Source organism: Cucumis melo, chromosome 12 (genome assembly GCF_025177605.1).
Source record: "Cucumis melo cultivar AY chromosome 12, USDA_Cmelo_AY_1.0, whole genome shotgun sequence".
NCBI classification, from domain to species: domain Eukaryota; kingdom Viridiplantae; phylum Streptophyta; class Magnoliopsida; order Cucurbitales; family Cucurbitaceae; genus Cucumis; species Cucumis melo.
Window position 1 is genome coordinate 6,892,791 of NC_066868.1, and position 20,279 is coordinate 6,913,069.

Below are 20,279 nucleotides of genomic sequence, written 5' to 3' on the forward strand. Positions count from 1 at the left end.
AGTGCTCCCGAAGGATGCACATATCAGTCTAGTGCTCCCGAAGGATGCACGCATCAGTCTAGTGCCCCCGAAGGATGCATATATCCGTAAGGCACACTACCCCATAGATGAAGCTAACCGTTACCCCTCAGTCCAAACTAAACCGTCTACATCAGTCATACTCCAACGGCATTCATATTACAGTTCCGCCATAGGCGTTGTCAGTCAGATAGTATAGGTTTAAACAATTACGCCCTCAGTTGCTATATGCATCACTAATTCGTACACCATTAGGGAAAACCCTAGATCCAAACAACTAACCAACCAAAAACCGGACTCACTGTCCTTCCCCGTCCAAACTCCATGAACAACATCCAGACCAGTGTTTTACTACATACTGAACCGTAACTTCAAGGTCCATCAACATAAAATCTCAATCCACAATTAGCAGTCACAGTATCTTTACATCAGACAAAATATGATAACAGTACTTAACAGTCAACACGCATACAGTTATTCAGTACAGTCACTAACGTGTAATCCCCTGTGGATTACTACGTTTTCAGCCTGGATTTGGGGTCCAGTAGTAGGAAAACCCTTACCTGATACTCGGTTATGCCCCTCGATCGAATCCACGCTCAACAGATCCACCTAAACGAAATACGAAAGTTTTAGTTGATGACTTTAGTAGAAGTCGTTTTAAAAAGGTCGGAAGCGACATCCGTTGACTTACACAAGGAAAGGAAGCTCTCTCCAACCAAGCCTACCGCGAGACCCGAGAACTCAAGCGTCAACTCTGTACTACCTTCAAGGGAGAAAAGTAGGGCCATATCTTATTCCAATATTCAAACTCTAATCGGATGTAGCAACATTAGGGAATTCATCGAAATCAATCCTTACCGAAGACTCACCGTGACCTGGAGCGGAGGAAGGAAGGCTTAGGTGGCTTGGTGAAACAAGGAGCTCGGCTCGGCTTGGCCTCGACTCACAGCTCGGCTTGTGGCTCGGCTCAACTCGGCTCGCGACTCGGCTCAGTGCGGCTCGCTCGGCTCGGCTCACTCGGCTCGCTCGGCTCCAGCCCGCGGCTTGCTCGAATCGGATCCGTGGCTCGGGTCTGGTTTTTGCTCCACCCGACAACGCTCGAGTGAGAGACGTCGACGGCGGACGTGGGTGGCTCTCCTCGGCGTTCAGGGCTGCGTCGGGAACACCGATTGAAGTGGAGCCGTCGATGGTGACAGAGACGGAGGAAGAGGGAGAGATATCGGCTGCCGGCGGATGGAAGCGAATCGGAAATGGATGGAGGCCGCGGCGGAACCGCTTCGACGTTCGTGGACAGAGGCAGAGACGAAGGCGTAAGAGAAAAACGGAGACGGAGAGGAAGAGAGATGGTGGCGGAGACGGAGACGGAAGAGAAAACGGTGAGGCGCGGCGTCGGGCGAGGAAGGGAGAGGAAGAAAAAGAAGAAGAAGAAAAATCGGGGGGGGGGGGGGGTGGGCGGCGCGCGAGGGTTTCCTCTCCTTTTCTTTTTAAATATATATATATATATATATATATATATATATATATATATATTAAAACAAAATAAATATAATTAATATTAAAATATTAATATTAAATAATTTAAAATAAATAATAATATATATTAAATAAAAATAAAAATAATAATAATAATAATTTATAATAAAACATTAATACTAATTAGTTATAATAATATTAAATAATAATATTAATATTTTTATTAAGTAAATAGTAAAAGGATAATGTAAATATTAATATTAAAATTGAAATGACAATAATACCCAATACTAATAATATAATTAATATTATATTATTAAAATTCACTTAAAAAGCGAAAATTTTTACCTCGAGCTTCAGGGCGTTACATTTTTCCCTCCTTAGGGAACTTTCGTCATCGAAAGTTTTATCCCTCGAACAGTTCGGGATAACGGGACCTCATGTCATCTTCACGCTCCCATGTAGCCTCTTCTACCCGGTGATTCCGCCATAAGACTTTAACCGGGGAATTTCTTTATTCCTCAACGTCTTCACCTCTCTAGCAAGCACCTCAACGGGTTGTTCAACATAGCTCAAGTTTTCATCAATCTCCAGTGGCTCGTAGTCCACTACATGGGATGGATCTGGCACGTACTTCCTTAACATGGAGACATGGAACACATCATGAACTGTCGAGAGTGATGGTGGCAACGCCAAGCGATAAGCTACAGGGCCAATCCGCTCCAGAATCTCAAACGGCCCAACAAAACGGGGACTCAGCTTTCCCCTCCTTTCAAAACGCACGACACCTCTCATAGGTGCTACCTTTAAGAACACCTTGTCCCCTACCTCAAACTCAAGATCCTTCCGCCTCACATCTGCATAACTCTTCTGCCTACTCTGAGCGGTATGCATGCGTGATCTAATCTTCTGTATCGCTTCGTTGGTAGACTGAACTAACTCAGGGCCCATCAACCTCTGTTCACCTACCTCACCCCAGCAAACCGGGGATCTACAACATTTGCCGTACAAGGCCTCAAATGGTGCCATGCCGATAGTAGCCTGATAACTGTTATTATAAGCAAATTCCATCAAATGTAAGTGGGAGTCCCAGCTACCTGGAAATTCCAATGCACACGCTCGCAACATATCCTCTAAAACTTGGTTCAGACGCTCAGTCTGACCGTCAGTCTGTGGATGGAAAGCCGTACTAAAGTCCAACCTCGTGCCCATAGCAGTCTGCAAACCCTTCCAGAATTTGGAAGTGAAACGGGCATCTCTATCAGAAACAATCGACACTGGCACTCCGTGCAATCTCACTATCTCAGACATGTACAACTGTGCCCACTTACTAGCAGTATAGGTGGATTTACCCGGAACGAAGTGCGCTGATTTAGTAAGTCTGTCCACCACAACCCAGATCACTGTAAAACCCCTCAGAGTTCTCGATAGCCCTGTAATGAAATCGATGGACACGTTTTCCCACTTCCATTCCGGTATGCTCAAGGGTTGTAATAAACCCGCTGGTTTCTGCCTTGGTGCCTTAACCTGTTGACACACCAAGCATTTACTAACAAATTCTGCTACTTCCCTCTTCATGTTACGCCACCAATAAACCCGCTTCAGGTCCTGATACATCTTCGTACTACCTGGGTGCATGGAAAATGGGGAACTGTGAGCCTCAGATAATAATTCTGTCTTAACCGCACTATCTGACGGAACACAGAGGCGTCTTTCAAACAACAGTCCACCATCAGAGGATAACGAGAACTCAGCCGCTTGCCCTGCCTCTGCCAGGCCACGTTTCTCAACCAGATAAGGATCGTTACTCTGAGCATCAATGATCCTTTGCCTCAAAGTCGGTTGTACCGTCAACTGGGCTAACTGCATAGTAACTGCCCCCACTGACACTGCAATCTCAGCTCGCTCGAGATCCCGATGCAATGGGGCCTGTCGGGTAATAAGTGCTGCCGAATGTGATACCTTTCTACTAAGAGCATCAGCTACCACGTTTGCCTTGCCTGGATGATACAATATCTCACAATCGTAATCCTTCACTAACTCAAGCCACCTTCGCTGTCTCATATTCAATTCTTTCTGAGTAAAGAAGTATTTCAGGCTCTTATGGTCCGTGAAGATCTGTATCTTTTCACCATATAAGTAATGCCTCCATATTTTCAAAGCAAAAACCACTGCTGCCAACTCTAAATCATGTGTAGGGTAGTTCTGCTCATGACTCTTCAACTGACGAGAAGCATAAGCGACCACCTTACCCTGTTGCATCAAAACACAACCCAAACCTTTCTTGGAAGCATCACTATAAATCACAAAACTGCCAGAACCATCAGGTACAGTAAGAACCGGCGCGGTAACTAGCTTCTGTTTAAGGTTCTGGAAACTGTCCTCACATGCCTTGCTCCAAACAAAAGGAACTCCCTTTCTGGTGACCTGAGTAAGAGGAGTAGCTATACGAGAAAAGTTCTCCACAAACCGTCGATAATAACCTGCTAAACCCAGAAAGCTGCGAACCTCACTGACTGAGGAAGGTCGGGTCCAACCGGTGACTGCCTCTATCTTAGCTGGATCCACAGAGACTCCAGCCTTAGAAACCACGTGACCCAGAAAAGACACCTGCTTCAGCCAAAACTCGCATTTCGAGAACTTTGCATACAACTTATTATCCCGAAGTGTTTGCAAAACCATACGTAAATGCTCCTCATGTTCGGCCTCCGTCTTGGAGTATATCAAGATATCGTCGATAAACACGATCACAAAAGTATCTAGGAACTCCCTAAACACTCTGTTCATCAAGTCCATAAATACTGCCGGAGCATTCGTCAAACCAAAAGACATCACAATAAACTCGTAGTGTCCATATCTGGAACGAAATGCTGTCTTCGGTACATCCTCATCCTTAATTCTCAGCTGATGGTATCCCGACCGAAGATCAATCTTAGAGAACACTGTGGCTCCCTGTAACTGGTCAAATAGATCGTCAATCCTGGGCAAGGGATATCTGTTCTTTACGGTTACCTTGTTCAACTCCCTATAGTCAATGCATAGACGCATTGATCCATCCTTCTTCTTAACGAATAAAACTGGCGCCCCCAAGGTGACACGCTCGGTCGAATGAATCCCTTATCAAGCAATTCCTGTAACTGTACCTTCAGTTCCTTCAGTTCTGCGGGGGCCATTCTGTAAGGGGCTCTGGATATAGGAACCGTGTCCGGCTCCAACTCTATGGCAAACTCAACCTCCCTGTGCGGAGGTAACCCTAGAAGTTCCTCAGGAAAGACGTCCGGATAGTCCCTCACCACCGGTTCTGACGACAGGGATACATCGACCTCTCTAGTATCCACCACGCTTGCTAAGATACCCCAAGTACCCTGACTGAGCAGTTTACTGGCCCTGATGGCTGAGATTACCTGAGGCAACGACTTTGACCCTCCTCCCTTAAATTTAAAACTGGCCATCGAGGGAGGGTTAAACGTTACCTCCTTACGTGAACAATCTATGCTGGCGTGGTTAGCGGCCAACCAATCCATACCCAGGATTACATCAAAGTCCAGCATATCCAGGACTATCAGCGTTACTTCAATCACATGGCCTGCTATCTCAATCTGGCATGCTTTCACCTTTTCCTTCGACAACATACATTCCCCGGAAGGAGTAGATACTGATAGAACATGGTGTAAGGGCTCTACCTCTAAGCGGGCATGCAACACAAATGCGGAAGAGATAAAAGAATGTGACGAACCCGAATCAAACAAAACTAAGGCGTAATGCCCCAACACTGGGAGCGTACCTGTCACTACTGTGCCTGCCTTTTCAGCCTCAGTCCTGTTGGTAGCAAAGACTCTACCCTGATGTGGAGCACCTGCTCCCTGATTCTGCGCGTTCCCCGTGAGTCTCAACGGGCATCTATCAGCTGTATGACCCTCTTGTCTGCACTTAAAGCAAGTCCTGGTCCCGAATAAGTAACGACCCAAATGGTGCTTCCCACAAGTGGTACACAACGGCTTTCCTCTGGCAGCCTCCCCTGACTCAAAAGGTTTCTGCTGGAAGCTGCGAAACTCACCACCTGATCTGAAATTCCGCTGTGGTACTGGAACAGGCTGCTGCTCAGCCTTCCTCTTCTGTCCCGATGTCGAACCTCTACCAGCGGTCTTAGACGAGTTAGCCCTCTCCTGTAAATTGAGATCCACTGCCAGGCGCAGTGCATCGGCATGAGTAGCGGGTCTGAAAGCTCGGACCAAACCCTGAATGTCCAGTCGGAGGCCTCTAACAAACTTATCAGCTTTGGCAGCCTCGGTCGCTATCATCTCGGGAGCGAAGCGGGATAACATGTCAAACTCCGCATCATACTGCTCCACTATCATGTCACCCTGCTCTAAGTTCAGGAACTCCTGCCGCTTGGCATCTCTCAAACTAGCAGAGAAGAATTTCGCATAGAAACTCTCCTTAAACTGCTGCCACGTGATCTGGCTCACATCACCACCTAGCATTCTCTTTGTAGTCTCCCACCATGCAGTACCTCTGTCAGTCAATATAAAAACAGCACACTGAACTTTCTGGTCCTCAGGGCATTTCATGTAACGGAATATGGTCTCCAAGGACGATAACCACATCTGAGCCCTGGTGGGGTCCTCCAAAGACCCATCGAACGTCGTGGGATTATACTTCCTGAAATCCCTCAGGTGCTTAGCCTCTGCTGACAACTAATCCGGCACAAACTGGGGCGCAACTGGTGCTGGAACCGGAGCTGGAGCAGGAGCTGGCGCCGGAGTTGGCGAGGCAGGCTTCTGCTGCTCCCGCATCTGCATAATCAAATCTCTAAACCTCTGCTCCATGGCGGCTAAGTCCGCATGAGTAACTGGCGCAGCCGGGTCAGGGGCTTGGGCTACAGGCTGCACCTCAGGTTGAACGCGTCCTGCTCCCCTTCCTCGGCCTCCTCGGCCACCCCTACGTGCACCTCTCCTTGGCGGCATTTTCCTAACAACCACCAACGATCCCTTTAGTCATAATGGTAATTGAATTTGCAGTTTAACTTAGGTAAGGTAATGCATGTAGAGTTATACATATACTTTCATGAGAGCGTACCTGACGAGTGGCAAGGATCGTTTCAGCCATAAGGACACAAAACACAGACTCACATTATAAGCCAGTCTACAGAACCTAAAACTTAGGCTCTGATACCAACTGTAACGACCCAACTTTCCGGACTAAGCTGAGGTCACTACCAAATACCAAAACTCGACCATTCAACATAAAATTTAAAACGGACCAGTTACGATTCATTAAAACATTAGAAACCTTACAAAAGACAGTTTCGGGCCCTATTTTAAATCAATCAAAAAAGTCACAAATAAAAACTCAAGTCACCAGTTCCAAAATCACAAGACAAAATATTCTGACAAAATACATAGCGGAAGCGATAAGAAAACCAGACGCGTCCATATGGCCTTCACGCATCCTTCCTGCCTCTCGTCGGTCTGCCCCTCGCTGTGCCCCTACCTAAAAAGTTAAAGAGGAGAAAGGGTGAGTATAAACATACCCAGTAAAGGACCCACTACTGGGCCCGTTAGGGGCCAACAGTTAACTTCCTATTCGGGGGTACCCTACATAACAGTCTAGTGGTTCCGTAGAACGCACATATCAGTCTAGTGCTCCCGAGGGATGCACATATCAGTCTAGTGCTCCCGAAGGATGCACACATCAGTCTAGTGCTCCCGAAGGATGCACATATCAGTCTAGTGCTCCCGAAGGATGCACATATCAGTCTAGTGCTCCCGAAGGATGCACGCATCAGTCTAGTGCCCCCGAAGGATGCATATATCCGTAAGGCACACTACCCCATAGATGAAGCTAACCGTTACCCCTCAGTCCAAACTAAACCGTCTACATCAGTCATACTCCAACGGCATTCATATTACAGTTCCGCCATAGGCGTTGTCAGTCAGATAGTATAGGTTTAAACAATTACGCCCTCAGTTGCTATATGCATCACTAATTCGCACACCATTAGGGAAAACCCTAGATCCAAACAACTAACCAACCAAAAACCGGACTCACTGTCCTTCCCCGTCCAAACTCCATGAACAACATCCAGACCAGTGTTTTACTACATACTGAACCGTAACTTCAAGGTCCATCAACATAAAATCTCAATCCACAATTAGCAGTCACAGTATCTTTACATCAGACAAAATATGATAACAGTACTTAACAGTCAACACGCATACAGTTATTCAGTACAGTCACTAACGTGTAATCCCCTGTGGATTACTACGTTTTAAGCCTGGATTTGGGGTCCAGTAGTAGGAAAACCCTTACCTGATACTCGGTTATGCCCCTCGATCGAATCCACGCTCAACAGATCCACCTAAACGAAATACGAAAGTTTTAGTTGATGACTTTAGTAGAAGTCGTTTTAAAAAGGTCGGAAGCGACATCCGTTGACTTACCCAAGGAAAGGATGCTCTCTCCAACCAAGCCTACCGCGAGACCCGAGAACTCAAGCGTCAACTCTGTACTACCTTCAAGGGAGAAAAGTAGGGCCATATCTTATTCCAATATTCAAACTCTAATCGGATGTAGCAACATTAGGGAATTCATCGAAATCAATCCTTACCGAAGACTCACCGTGACCCGGAGCGGAGGAAGGAAGGCTTAGGTGGCTTGGTGAAACAAGGAGCTCGGCTCGGCTTGAAGGCGTTCGGCTCGGCTCGGCTCCATCTCGGCTCGACTCGGCTTGGCCTCGGCTCACAGCTCGGCTTGTGGCTCGGCTCAACTTGGCTCGCGACTCGGCTCAGTGCGGCTCGCGGCTCGGCTCACTCGGCTCGGCTCACTCGGCTCGCTCGGCTCGGCTCGCTCGGCTCGCTCGGCTCGGCTCGGCTCCAGCCCGCGGCTTGCTCGAATCGGATCCGTGGCTCGGGTCTGGTTTTTGCTCCACCCGACAACGCTCGAGTGAGAGACGTCGACGGCGGACGTGGGTGGCTCTCCTCGGCGTTCAGGGCTGCGTCGGGAACACCGATTGAAGTGGAGCCGTCGATGGTGACAGAGACGGAGGAAGAGGGAGAGATATCGGCTGCCGGCGGATGGAAGCGAATCGGAAATGGATGGAGGCCGCGGCGGAACCGCTTCGACGTTCGTGGACAGAGGCGGAGACGAAGGCGGAAGAGAAAAACGGAGACGGAGAGGAAGAGAGATGGTGGCGGAGACGGAGACGGAAGAGAAAACGGTGAGGCGCGGCGTCGGGCGAGGAAGGGAGAGGAAGAAGAAGAAGAAGAAGAAAAATCGGGGGGGGGGGTGTGGGCGGCGCGCGAGGGTTTCCTCTCCTTTTCTTTTAAAAAAAAAGAAATATATATATATATATATATATATTAAAACAAAATAAATATAATTAATATTAAAATATTAATATTAAATAATTTAAAATAAATAATAATATATATTAAATAAAAATAATAATAATAATAATAATTTATAATAAAACATTAATACTAATTAGTTATAATAATATTAAATAATAATATTAATATTTATATTAAGTAAATAGTAAAAGGATAATGTAAATATTAATATTAAAATTGAAATGACAATAATACCCAATACTAATAATATAATTAATATTATATTATTAAAATTCACTTAAAAAGCGAAAATTTTTACCTCGAGCTTCGGGGCGTTACAGAGGGACTAAGTGAAATCTCCCTATGTTCCAAAATTTCAAATTAAGAGTACTCATGTGAAATCCCAAGTAAAATCTAATAATGTTACAAAATTTTTAATTATGAGTACTTAAATAAAATCTCGCAATGTTATTCATAAGTAACTAAAAATATAGAGAATAGGTAAAATTTGTACCTTTAAAGGAGTTAGGGTTTGACACCTAAAAGTGAAATAGGTGTTCTTCGTAGTGAAATCGACGTTCACGTCAGCAAAATCAAGCAGTAAAGGGACAATGGAGTCGTCGGCATTGGAGATCTTTATAGATGGGAGATGGAAGAGGTCGATGCAAAATCAAGCACAAGGGATGCAGATGTGAGATGGTTGGGATAGGTTTTCTTATAGCGATGAGGAGACGCGAATGGAAGAAGTTGAAAACGTCTATAAACTTTGTCTCGCTTACTGCCTTTTGCGAATAATGCTTTTGAGATCCTTCCTTATGAAGTTAGAAAGCGGCCAAGTTGAAAACAATGTGGGTTGTGTAAGATGTCGAATGAGTGTGAGGATCGGGGGCTATACACACAGACGAAGGTACTGGGGTGATCGACGAGGGGGCGAGGGTGAGGAGAGGAGAGGGACGACGACAGTCGACACAAAACCTACAAAAAGGAAGGATCAGGATACGCGTGAACGTGTTAAGGGGTTTCACACAAGATCAATTTTTTTTAAGTTTTCTTTTGTGCCAAGAAATAAAAAATATATACTTTAGTTTTTTTTACGTTTAAAAAATATCAAACAAAAATCAAAATTACTCTTAACATTTTTCTCCCGTCAAGTAAATTTTAACTATACTTGACATGAAAAAAGGTCAAGTAATAACTAACATAAAATAGTTTGAAAATTTTCGTGAATACTCCGTTTTTTTTTTACATATTACTTGAAATGTTTTTCTTTAAAATGGTCAATACTTGACATTTTTTTTTAACAAAAACGTCAAGTATGTAAAAGTTGCAACTGTCAAGTAAAGCCGATTATGTAATAGTGATGTTTAATAAGGGTAATTTTGTCATTTTATTAAAGCTATGATGTGATACATTAGAGGTTTTATTTGGAGGTTATTTAAAGTATTGTCATTAAGTTGTATAAAATAGTTTTTGGGATTGGAATTCCAGACGAAAATTTTGGGGTTTTATTATGGAATTCATGGACTAGGGTCGCATGCTTGAGCAATTAATTAAATCTTCTCATTAATAAGAGGGAAGAATAGCCAAACTACTTCTAGACCTTTTTTTTTTAAAATAAATTAAAATAATTAAATTTAATAAAGTAATAAAATCATTATCCAACAATTGCTCTTTCCTTAATCTCTCAGAGTTCCTGTTATCGGAATGAATTAAAACAAATATAATTAAGTATTATTTTAACATGAGGTACAATAATCAAGTAGTGTTAACCTTGAACATAACTCAACTAACTTAATTATGAAATAAACTATTTATTTTCAAATTTAGAACCGAAGAACCAAACTGAGACTGACCAGAATCGGATTCGTTTCTTACATCGCTAAGTTTATGCATGATGTAAAAGATCTAAAGTTTGAATCTCCCACCTTCAAACATCAGTGTTGAATTGCAAAGAGAAAAGAAAAGTGGGCAACAATTAGTAAAACTAAACAACTAGAAAATAAAATAGTGGCATGATCTAATATAAGAGAGATTTTTTTAATAGATTGCTTCAAAAGGAGCATGTTTCGTACTCTCCTCTATTTTGTCGTAAGAATCAACTTCCTTTTACATACATAATGTACCAAAGAATCACTCTTTATCCAATAGTTATATCATAGTCATCTAGTTAGCATTATTATTATGAGCAAAAATTACATTAAAATTTAGAGCTGAAACGGTAGTACTAATTTTCAAGTTTCCACAATGACAAGGTAATATGAATAAATGAAAAAAAAGGACAAATCTTTTAGAAAATATGGAAAAAGAATCTCAATCTAAAGATGTAAAAAGGATGCAAAAGCATTTCTAAATAAGAACACCAAAAAAAGGTGGATGAAACAAAAAGCTAATAAATTCAAGCACATGTATGTATGTGTTCATGTGTGTATGTATATGTGGTTACACCTACATTTGTGCAGCCCATTTAAATGTTCAATAACACAAATTACCATTTAAATGTTCGATAACACAAATTATCATGCGTGACAAAATTTATCTATTTTTAAAAATATATTTTTTAGAATGGAAAAGGAATAAAATGAAAAAATAATTATAATGAGTAATACTTTTAGAGGCAATAACTAAGTATATACAATTTATTTTTAAAAAATTACAAATATAACAAAATCTATTATTAATAGACTTTTATAAATGATAGAGTCTACTAGTGATAAACCTTAAAAAAAAACTTGAATATATATAAACTTTTGTTATACATATTAATACTTTGAATTTAATTAGTATATAAACACATGTATACTAAAATGAGAAAAGTTTGGACTAAAGCCAAATATGGCTGATATGTATTTATGTATAAGTGATGCAGAGGAGGAGATGAGATGTTTGCAATCACCAAAAACCAACATGACAAGACATGAGAATCTTAGGCAAAGGACATTTATATCGTACGGAACAAAATACATACACAAAAGAAAAAAACTATTTTATTTGTTTGTTTTTTATTTTTAACTCTGAAACAGACACAAAATCATCTAACACTAACCTCTGCCTTTCTGGCAATATTTCTTACCTTATTTTCCATTATTCGTTTTCTTTTTCTCCTAATTTTCCTAAGTTCTTCAATAATGATTTTATTTTTAATTTCAGTTCTTTTAAATAAACGTGTAGATATACTATTATTCAGTTCAAACTTTTTTGCTTCAATTCTTTTTTAAAAACGTTTTCATGATCAACTAAATCGAAAGTGTTAAAAGGTTGTCTTGAATAACTTGGTTTTTTTTTTTTGTTTTTTTGTAAAATTGGGTTTAAATTCAATTATTTTGTGACATAAATTATACGAAGAAGGATAAAAAAAGCTTTTCAAAAATATAAAAAAATGGCAAAATATTTACAATTTATAGAAAAATTTCGAAAATGAAAAAGTCTGGACGCCTACCATATAAAATACCAAAAATGCCCCGTCAACTATGTCGTCAACAGCGCACGTAATATATTTGCGATCGTTTAGATTTCGTTATTGTTTGGTACTTTATCGTTTAGATATGACTACAATTTATTTTTTTCAATTCAATCGTTTAATTTTGTTACAGGATCGTTTAATTTTGTTACAGGATCGTTTAATTTGGTTATCGTTTAGATTTGGGTCTGTAAATCTAGATGATTTTTTTTAAAAAAAAAATTGTACACGATTTTTTTAATTATTTTGGTAAACGATCTAAACGATTATTTATTTCTTTTATATGATCGTTTACTTTCTTACACGATCGTTTACATTTAACTACTTCAATCCAAATGATTGTTTTTTCAAAATTCTTTATACGCAATCTTTTATTTTTTTTACAGGATCATTTAATTTTGTTATGTTTAAATTTAGTTACACGATCGTTTAGATTTTTCTAAATGATGATTTATTTTTTTACACGATTGTTTACTTTTTTTACACGATCATTTACATTTTGATTACTCCAATGCGAATGATCTTTTTTCAAGATTCTTTATACACAATCTTTTATTTTTTTTACCCGATCGTTTACTTTTTTTCAGCGATCATTTACTTTTTTTTAACGATCATTTACATTTGACTACTACAATCTAAATGATTTTTTTCAAGAATCTTTATACATAATCTTTTTTTATACCATCGTTTATTTTTTTTACACGATCGTTTACATTTGGCTACTCCAATCTAAATGATTTTTTCAAAATTCTTTATACATAATCTTTTATTTTTTTATACGACCGGTTACGATCGTTTACATTTGGCTATTCCAATTTAAATGATTTTTTTTTTAAATTCTTTATACATGATCTTTTATTTTTTCACACGATAGTTTACATTTAGCTACTTCAATCTAATTTTTTTCAAGATTCTTTATACATGATCTTTTAGATTTTGCTATTTTTTTGTACACAGTCATTTAGATTTGGTTAACCAAATGTAAACAACTTAGAAAAAAAGAAAAAAAAGAAAGACGATGGAAAGAAATCACAACAAAAAAATAGAGAAAAAGTAGAAAGACAATGGAATGAAATCGAAAAAAGAAAAGAAAAATAAGGAAGACAAATTAAACGATGTAAATAAAAAATTGAAAAATAAAAAAGATGATGGAAAGAAATCGCAGAAAAAAGAAGAGGAAAGAAGAAAGACGATAAAAGAAATCGATGAAAGAAATCACAGAAGAAAAAAGACGATTTCATCGCGAGAAAGAGAAAAAAGATGGAAGGACAAACCTAAAATATTTAAAAAATAGCTAACTTCATATACGAATCGTAAATAGTTTGATATTTTGTTAGTTTCTTTGAAAAAAAAAAAAGAAACATGTATAATTTTAAAAAATAATAAAAAGGAAAAGTCGCATACGTAGTTTTAAATTTCCTAGTTTTTTTTATATAAACTTAAAACTTATGAGACACGTAATCTTTTTTTTTTTTTTTCTTTTTCTTTTCAGGTTTGAATCCTCACACTCATTTTCGAAAGGACTAAATAAAAACAAAGTTATTCTTTCCAATATATTTAAGGAAAGATTTCTCTATCTTTCTCATAGAACTCACTTAACTAACCATTATAAGTTAGTTAATTTATGACTACATTGATTCCATCTAAATTTTGGATTATGATTCTATTTTTTAGTCTATGTTTGCACAAAATATACATTTAATCGATGAAGTTGTTAGAGTAGCTTTGAATAATCGATAGAGGGTGATTAAAAAACTCATGTCTTCTATTAATAACTAGATACAAGTTCAAAATATATTAATAACTAGATACAAATTCATAATTTTTTTTGCAACTTTTAAAAAGGTACAAACACAACAAATCGGGATGACCACTGGGATAAATTTTAAGGTAGAATGTATAGATGTAAGAATCAAAACCAAATTTGTTCGAGATTGGAAAAAACAATAATAAAAAAAAGATGAAGTCCAACTTGTTATCAACTAGAACTCACTTATTTCTTTAACTACTCAAATACCCATATGGGAGAAAGAAAGTAGGGTTTGGTTTAACACATAACTAAATAATAATAATAATAATTATTATTATTATTATTATTATTTATTGTGAACAAAAGGATTAGATAGTGATACAAAACCCTTCACAAGTCCATAGAAATCCCTCAATGACTATTATTTTTATTATTATTATTTTTTTTGAAAATATACAATTTTTCTTAAAAAAGTCCCTTTGGCTAATTTTGTATGGCATTAACAGCTACTAAATTCAATAACAAAAAAGAAAAAAGAAAAAAAAAAGAATTTTCAAGTTGCAACAAGTTGATTTTATGGAGATGGTCCACAAAGGAGATGGACTAGTTGTGTGATGGGAAAATATTAAAGGGATGTTATAGATTATGACAAACAATGGCAGAAAGATTGAAAGTGACACATTCCCAACACCATTTTTTCATGGATCTTTTTTTCTAACATCAATAACTAATTTTCCAATTTTTCAATCATCATTTTAATTTTCTCAACCCATCCCCTAATTTGGGTCAACAATAATGTCCATTAAAATAATCCTAAAAACCAAAACTTCAACCCTAATAATAATTAAAATAATCCCGAAACTATATTATTTTACAAAAATTAAGGGTTACTAAATTTGCTTCCTGTTTGGATATTTGTCTTTTATATAATCTCTACCTAAAATATGTATATTTGAAATATTATATATATAAGAAGTTAAGCAAACAGATAAAGCAAATTCAAATCTAAATCAACGGATGGATACTATTGCTTTTTATAAACAAATAAACAAAGGTATATAACTAACAAAAAAAATGCAAATATAACTATAATTCTAGAAGTATTATCAAATATGAAGCAATGTAAAAAAGAAATACTTTAAATATAGGATATATCAATGAACACATTCTACTATATTTGAAATTCTTTAAAAATGATCTATAGATACTTCTTTACTAGTTCTAAAAGTTAGCGATTGAACTTTGGTTGGTCAAAGTCGATTTTCTAATTAACTCAATACTATTATGATCGGTTTAGTAAACAATAAAATCGACTTCGACTTTGAGAGAGTACAAACCGACACCTAGTGAATCTCCCCTTTATCTTCAATTGACCATCAACCACTTTTGATTCGGTTGGCTTTTCAATCTATGGTGTGTTCGTCCCTAGCAAAAGTAAGAAAATTACAGAAAGATGAAAGAGAGAGAGACCCACCTGAAGGATATGAGAAGGAAGAAGGAAGACAGAGAGAATCGTCGGACTTTGGGCAATTAAGTTGATGAATTGGCAGTGAGTAAGAAGAAATAGTAATAATGATAATGTTTTTTTTTTTCTTTTTTTTTTTTGTTTGGGTGAGTGTTGTAGTGATTAATAATAGTCGTTTGATTGCTGATGCAGCATCATCAAGATTCTCAAGTTGAGATTTTTGAGCATCATATTATTTTTATTTCGATAATATTTGCATATGTTGTGAATCTTGAAGATGCTACACCCGCAAATAACGCCTGCCCACTCTTCTTCTTCATCTTCTTCTTCTTCCACCCTAAATTTCTTCATTACACAAACATCATTATTTTATTCCAAAATAAAAAGAAAAACCATTTATCACGAAAATAATAGATCTCATGAAAAAAAAAACCCACCCAAAATATATATTTCTTAAGAAAAACATAGATTTTCACCCTTTGATAAACTTAAAGGCGGCTGAATTCTTCCAACCCATTTTTCAAACCCTAATTTTCAATTATTATTTTATAAGAATCAAACTTTTCCTTTTAAATAAAAATCGAAAGTTCGCAAAAGGAAAAAGCTAAATAAAAAAAAAAAAACAAAACAAAACAAAACAAGAAGTTTACCAGAAGATCAACAAGAGGTTGAAGAAAAGTAAGAAACTTTTTTTTTTTTTTATTTGGATATCAAGCCCTTTTGCTATGGAGCCAATAGAACAGAGAAATAAATGTATATATAGATAAAAAAAAGTAAAAGAAAAAAGAAAAAAATCTGTAAAAACTTAATAGGAAGAGAAAAAAGAGTAAAGGAGGGAGGAAAAATAAAGAACAGTGGAAGATGGAGATGAGAGAAGAAAGAGTCAGCATATATACGCGTTTTTTAATGCTGACGTGACACCTACTTCTATTTTTATTGGCTGTCTTTATTTTATTTTGTTTTTATTATTCCCTTTTCTTTGAAATGTGACTTGTCAGATCTTTGCTTAGCTGTCTCTTGTTCATATTCCTTAAAAAAAATCCCCTATTTATTTTGTAGGACTTTTGTAAAAATAACCACATATATATATATATATATATTATGAAAATAGAGTAGATATCGTTATATTTTCTAAATTGCAAAATTAGTAAATTTAAAATCAGATAACCATCTGACAACCCTCTGTAACCATTTAATAACCCTTCGATAATTTTTTAATAATTATTTGATAGTCATCATATTTGTTGTATTCGCAATATGTAAAAAATGAGTATTATGGACCGTTCTTTTTAAAAAAAATTTTTTTGTCATCTTCTGAAATTTTCTTTTATTTATTACTTTTATTATTGTTTTACTCTGAAAATAAACAAGTGAAAAAATGATTTATTTATTTATTTATTTATATTGTTTTAGTGGCGCAATCCTCGTATTGACCTATTTATTTTTTATTTTTTGGTTTTTTAAATTTCCTTTTTCAAAACATTTCAATGTATGCCGCCACTTTCTATACTTTGTTTTCTCCCTTTTCTTTTTCCTTTTTTTCTTTTTTCTTTTCTCCTTCCTTTTCGAAATCCCGATAACACCCTTGTCTTGTTTTAAGGTTTTACATATTTTCTTGGTTTCTTAACCCTTTCTTTTTCTTTTTATTTAGTCAAATTTTGATAATAATAAAAAACAACAATGCGATTCTTTTTGGTTTTTTAATTAAGAAAAAAAAAGAAAAAGAAAAATACAGGTGAGACTGGAATTTATATGCTTCATTTTTAAAAACAATATAATGAAAATGTTATCGTCTTAATTAATAAATAATTAACACGTTTTCTATATTTTTAGGATTAATTATTCAAATCTCTATATATCACTTCTGATTTCAAAAATAAAATTGGTTAATTAATTTTTTAAATATTCATTTTACTCTATTTCTATTTTTTTGTTTAATAAAGCTAAGAGTCTGAACCTCCAACTTTCAAGGAAAAAATATTAATATTGATTAATTAAATTATCATTTTGCTCACCCATTTAGTGTTTTAAGTTTAAAACGTATCTATTTTTACTTATCTTTATCGATCTATGTGATTTTGTAGCTTGCTACTTGTAATACATATATATTAAGATGAATTGGTTGGGTTTCTCTGGTTTACTTGACTCTCTTTGTTTGACCAAAAGAATTTGCCTGTTGTATAACTAAAGTACAATTCCTTTAAAGCTTCATTTAACATATATCTCAAATTGTAGATATGATCAGTTTACAATTTTGATCGTTTATCCCGAACGTGTTAGATGTATTTAAATAATACGTATAATTAAAGCGTGGGCTATGTAAATTGATAATTTATCACGTTGGGTTATTTTATTTAATTATGTCTATTATGTGATCTATTTAATTAAGACTCGAGATTTCTAATTGAGTATAGACTAAATGAGTAGAAGCCTATTATTAGATTGAATAGAATTTAATGGGGATCCTAATTAAACTAGTATATAAATAACCTTAGGGCTATGGTCCCCGATATACCAAAATAATAAGCAGTCGATCTTTCTTTTGTCCCATCAAGAGAAAGATCTCACAAGGGCATTTAGGGTTTTGGTTGAGGAAAACAATAGCCATTTTATAGCCATTAAAGAATAGTCATTTTACAACTATCATTAATTACTCAGAGGTGGAATATGGTATGTAACTTATTCTTGACAATTTGACATGAATGATATTAAGTTAATCTATTATATAGATTTAAGGTATTTATTCTAACAAGTGGCATCAGAGCACGAATTTTATGTTAAATTGTTGGAATTCGTTTATTTTCTATTGGGTTCTTGATTCAAGATTTGATTAGACATATTGTGGTTTTAAGTTTAATTGATATTGATTCAAGATTTGATTAATCATGTTATGATCATGTTGCATTTTTAAGATGTGATTAACATATTGTAGTTTTAAAGATTTGATTAATCATATCGTGATTTTAAGTTTAATCATTCTAGATTCAATATTTGATTACTCATATTGGGTTTTTTTAAGTTTATATATTCTAAATTGAAAGATTTGATTAATTAATCATGTTGTGAATTTAAATTTAATTGATCATGTTGTAGATTCTAAATTTGATTAATTATCATCATGTTGTGAATACAAGTTTAATTGATCATCATGTGGATTATGAATTTTTTGGGGATATTCACATGTTTATGTTGTATTAATTGTATTTTAATGTACCTAATTATTGGGTGAATTTTGGTAAAGATTATTTGGTGTTCTTCCTTTGTTATTTTTTGCAATAATAAATTATTATTATTATTGTGTATTATATTTTAGATTAAATTTGTCAAAATAACATGTTGCCATAGTAGTCTCTATTATCTAGATTAGTTTAATTCTAAAATATAGGATGTGCATATTCATTGATTTATGTAAATAATTATCGGCCTAAAGGAAGATAATTATTTGGTCAAATTATGAGTATGCTTGTGGTAATGAGTAGGTGATAGTTATAAGAATTTCTCATGTGAAAAATAGTCGGTCCAAAGAAAGACTAATTTTTTTTACAAAGTTTACCGTCAATACTTTGATTTGTAAAAGGGGCCCACCATATATGTAAAATTATTTTGTCATATTTTATTTTATGACATATTAATTGTGAGTATATTATTTATTTACTTGTTCTTCGTTGAGTTGGTCTTACTCAAATATCTAAAAATCTAAGTTCAATCCCTAAGTTGAATGGATCGAATTTCAAGCTTTGGAAGTAAAGCTTAGAGATTAAGGATAAGCAAAAGGTTCCCTGATGCATCTATTATTTGAAGCCTAATGTATGCTTAAATTTGCATGCATCCAGATATTGTGTTCATATAGTTTGAGTATGAGGCAGATATTTGGGCAACCCGAGATGGATATTATTGAAGAGCAGCCAAACGGGTTATAAGATATTTACAAAAAACAAAAGATTATATGCTCACTTATCGGAGATTATAAATTTTGTTGATCATTTGGTATTCTGGTTCGAATTATGTTGGATGCCAATACACTTTCTAATCCACTTTAGGTTATAACTTCATGTTGGTTAAAGGTTTTGTATTTTGGAAAAGTGTTAAACAAACACTTACGACTTCTTCTACCATAGATGTGAAGTTTATAGCATATTATGAGGCATCTAGTCATGGAATGTGGTTGCAAAATTTTGTCACTAGACTACAAATAGTAGTTGGCAAAGACTACTAAAATTATTTTGTGACAATAACTTAGAAATAATGTATTCCAATAACAACCGAAGCAAAATAAAGTCAAAGCATGTAGACGTACGCGTAAAGCTTCTAGTTGTGATAGAAAGAGTTCAGAGTAGTCAAATTTTGATAGAACACATAAAGAACAAACTCGACGATGGTGACAGATCCATTGATTAAAGGTTCTACACTAAAGTTTTTCATGAGCATGTTGCTCACGTTGATATTAGTCAATTTTCTGATTATATGGTTTAGTGGGAGTTTGTTATTAAGGATGTTCTTTGACTTTAATTTGTTTATTTTCTATATAAAATAAAGTTGATGATTTATATTTTATTATCTGAACTTGTTTATCATGCATGTAGTTTTGCAAATGCGATTTAGCATAAAGTTTTTTAAGAATGATCCCACTAAAAGAATTTTCAGTTGGAAATAGGCATGATCTAGATCACTTTGCATGTAGTTTCCATGCTATCCATCCATATTTGATCTATGTCATTGAATGTATTGGAATTAGTGATCAATGAAGGTTTAGTTACAAGGATAGTGACAAAAGCTGCCTTG

The 20,279-nt window shown here is 36.0% G+C and overlaps 1 long non-coding RNA gene and 1 other non-coding gene across 2 annotated transcripts; both read right to left on the reverse strand.

The window, feature by feature from the left end:
• Nucleotides 1-15,145: 15,145 nt before the first annotated feature.
• On the reverse strand, nt 15,146-16,337 carry LOC127144286 (uncharacterized). Its single transcript, XR_007815905.1, has 2 exons — nt 16,148-16,337; nt 15,146-15,842 (listed from the first exon to the last, which is right to left on the reverse strand). It is a non-coding gene; the product is annotated as an uncharacterized LOC127144286 (long non-coding RNA).
• On the reverse strand, nt 15,674-15,787 carry MIR172C (microRNA MIR172c). The gene has a single exon (NR_120742.1). It is a non-coding gene; the product is annotated as a microRNA MIR172c (primary transcript).
• Nucleotides 16,338-20,279: the final 3,942 nt, after the last annotated feature.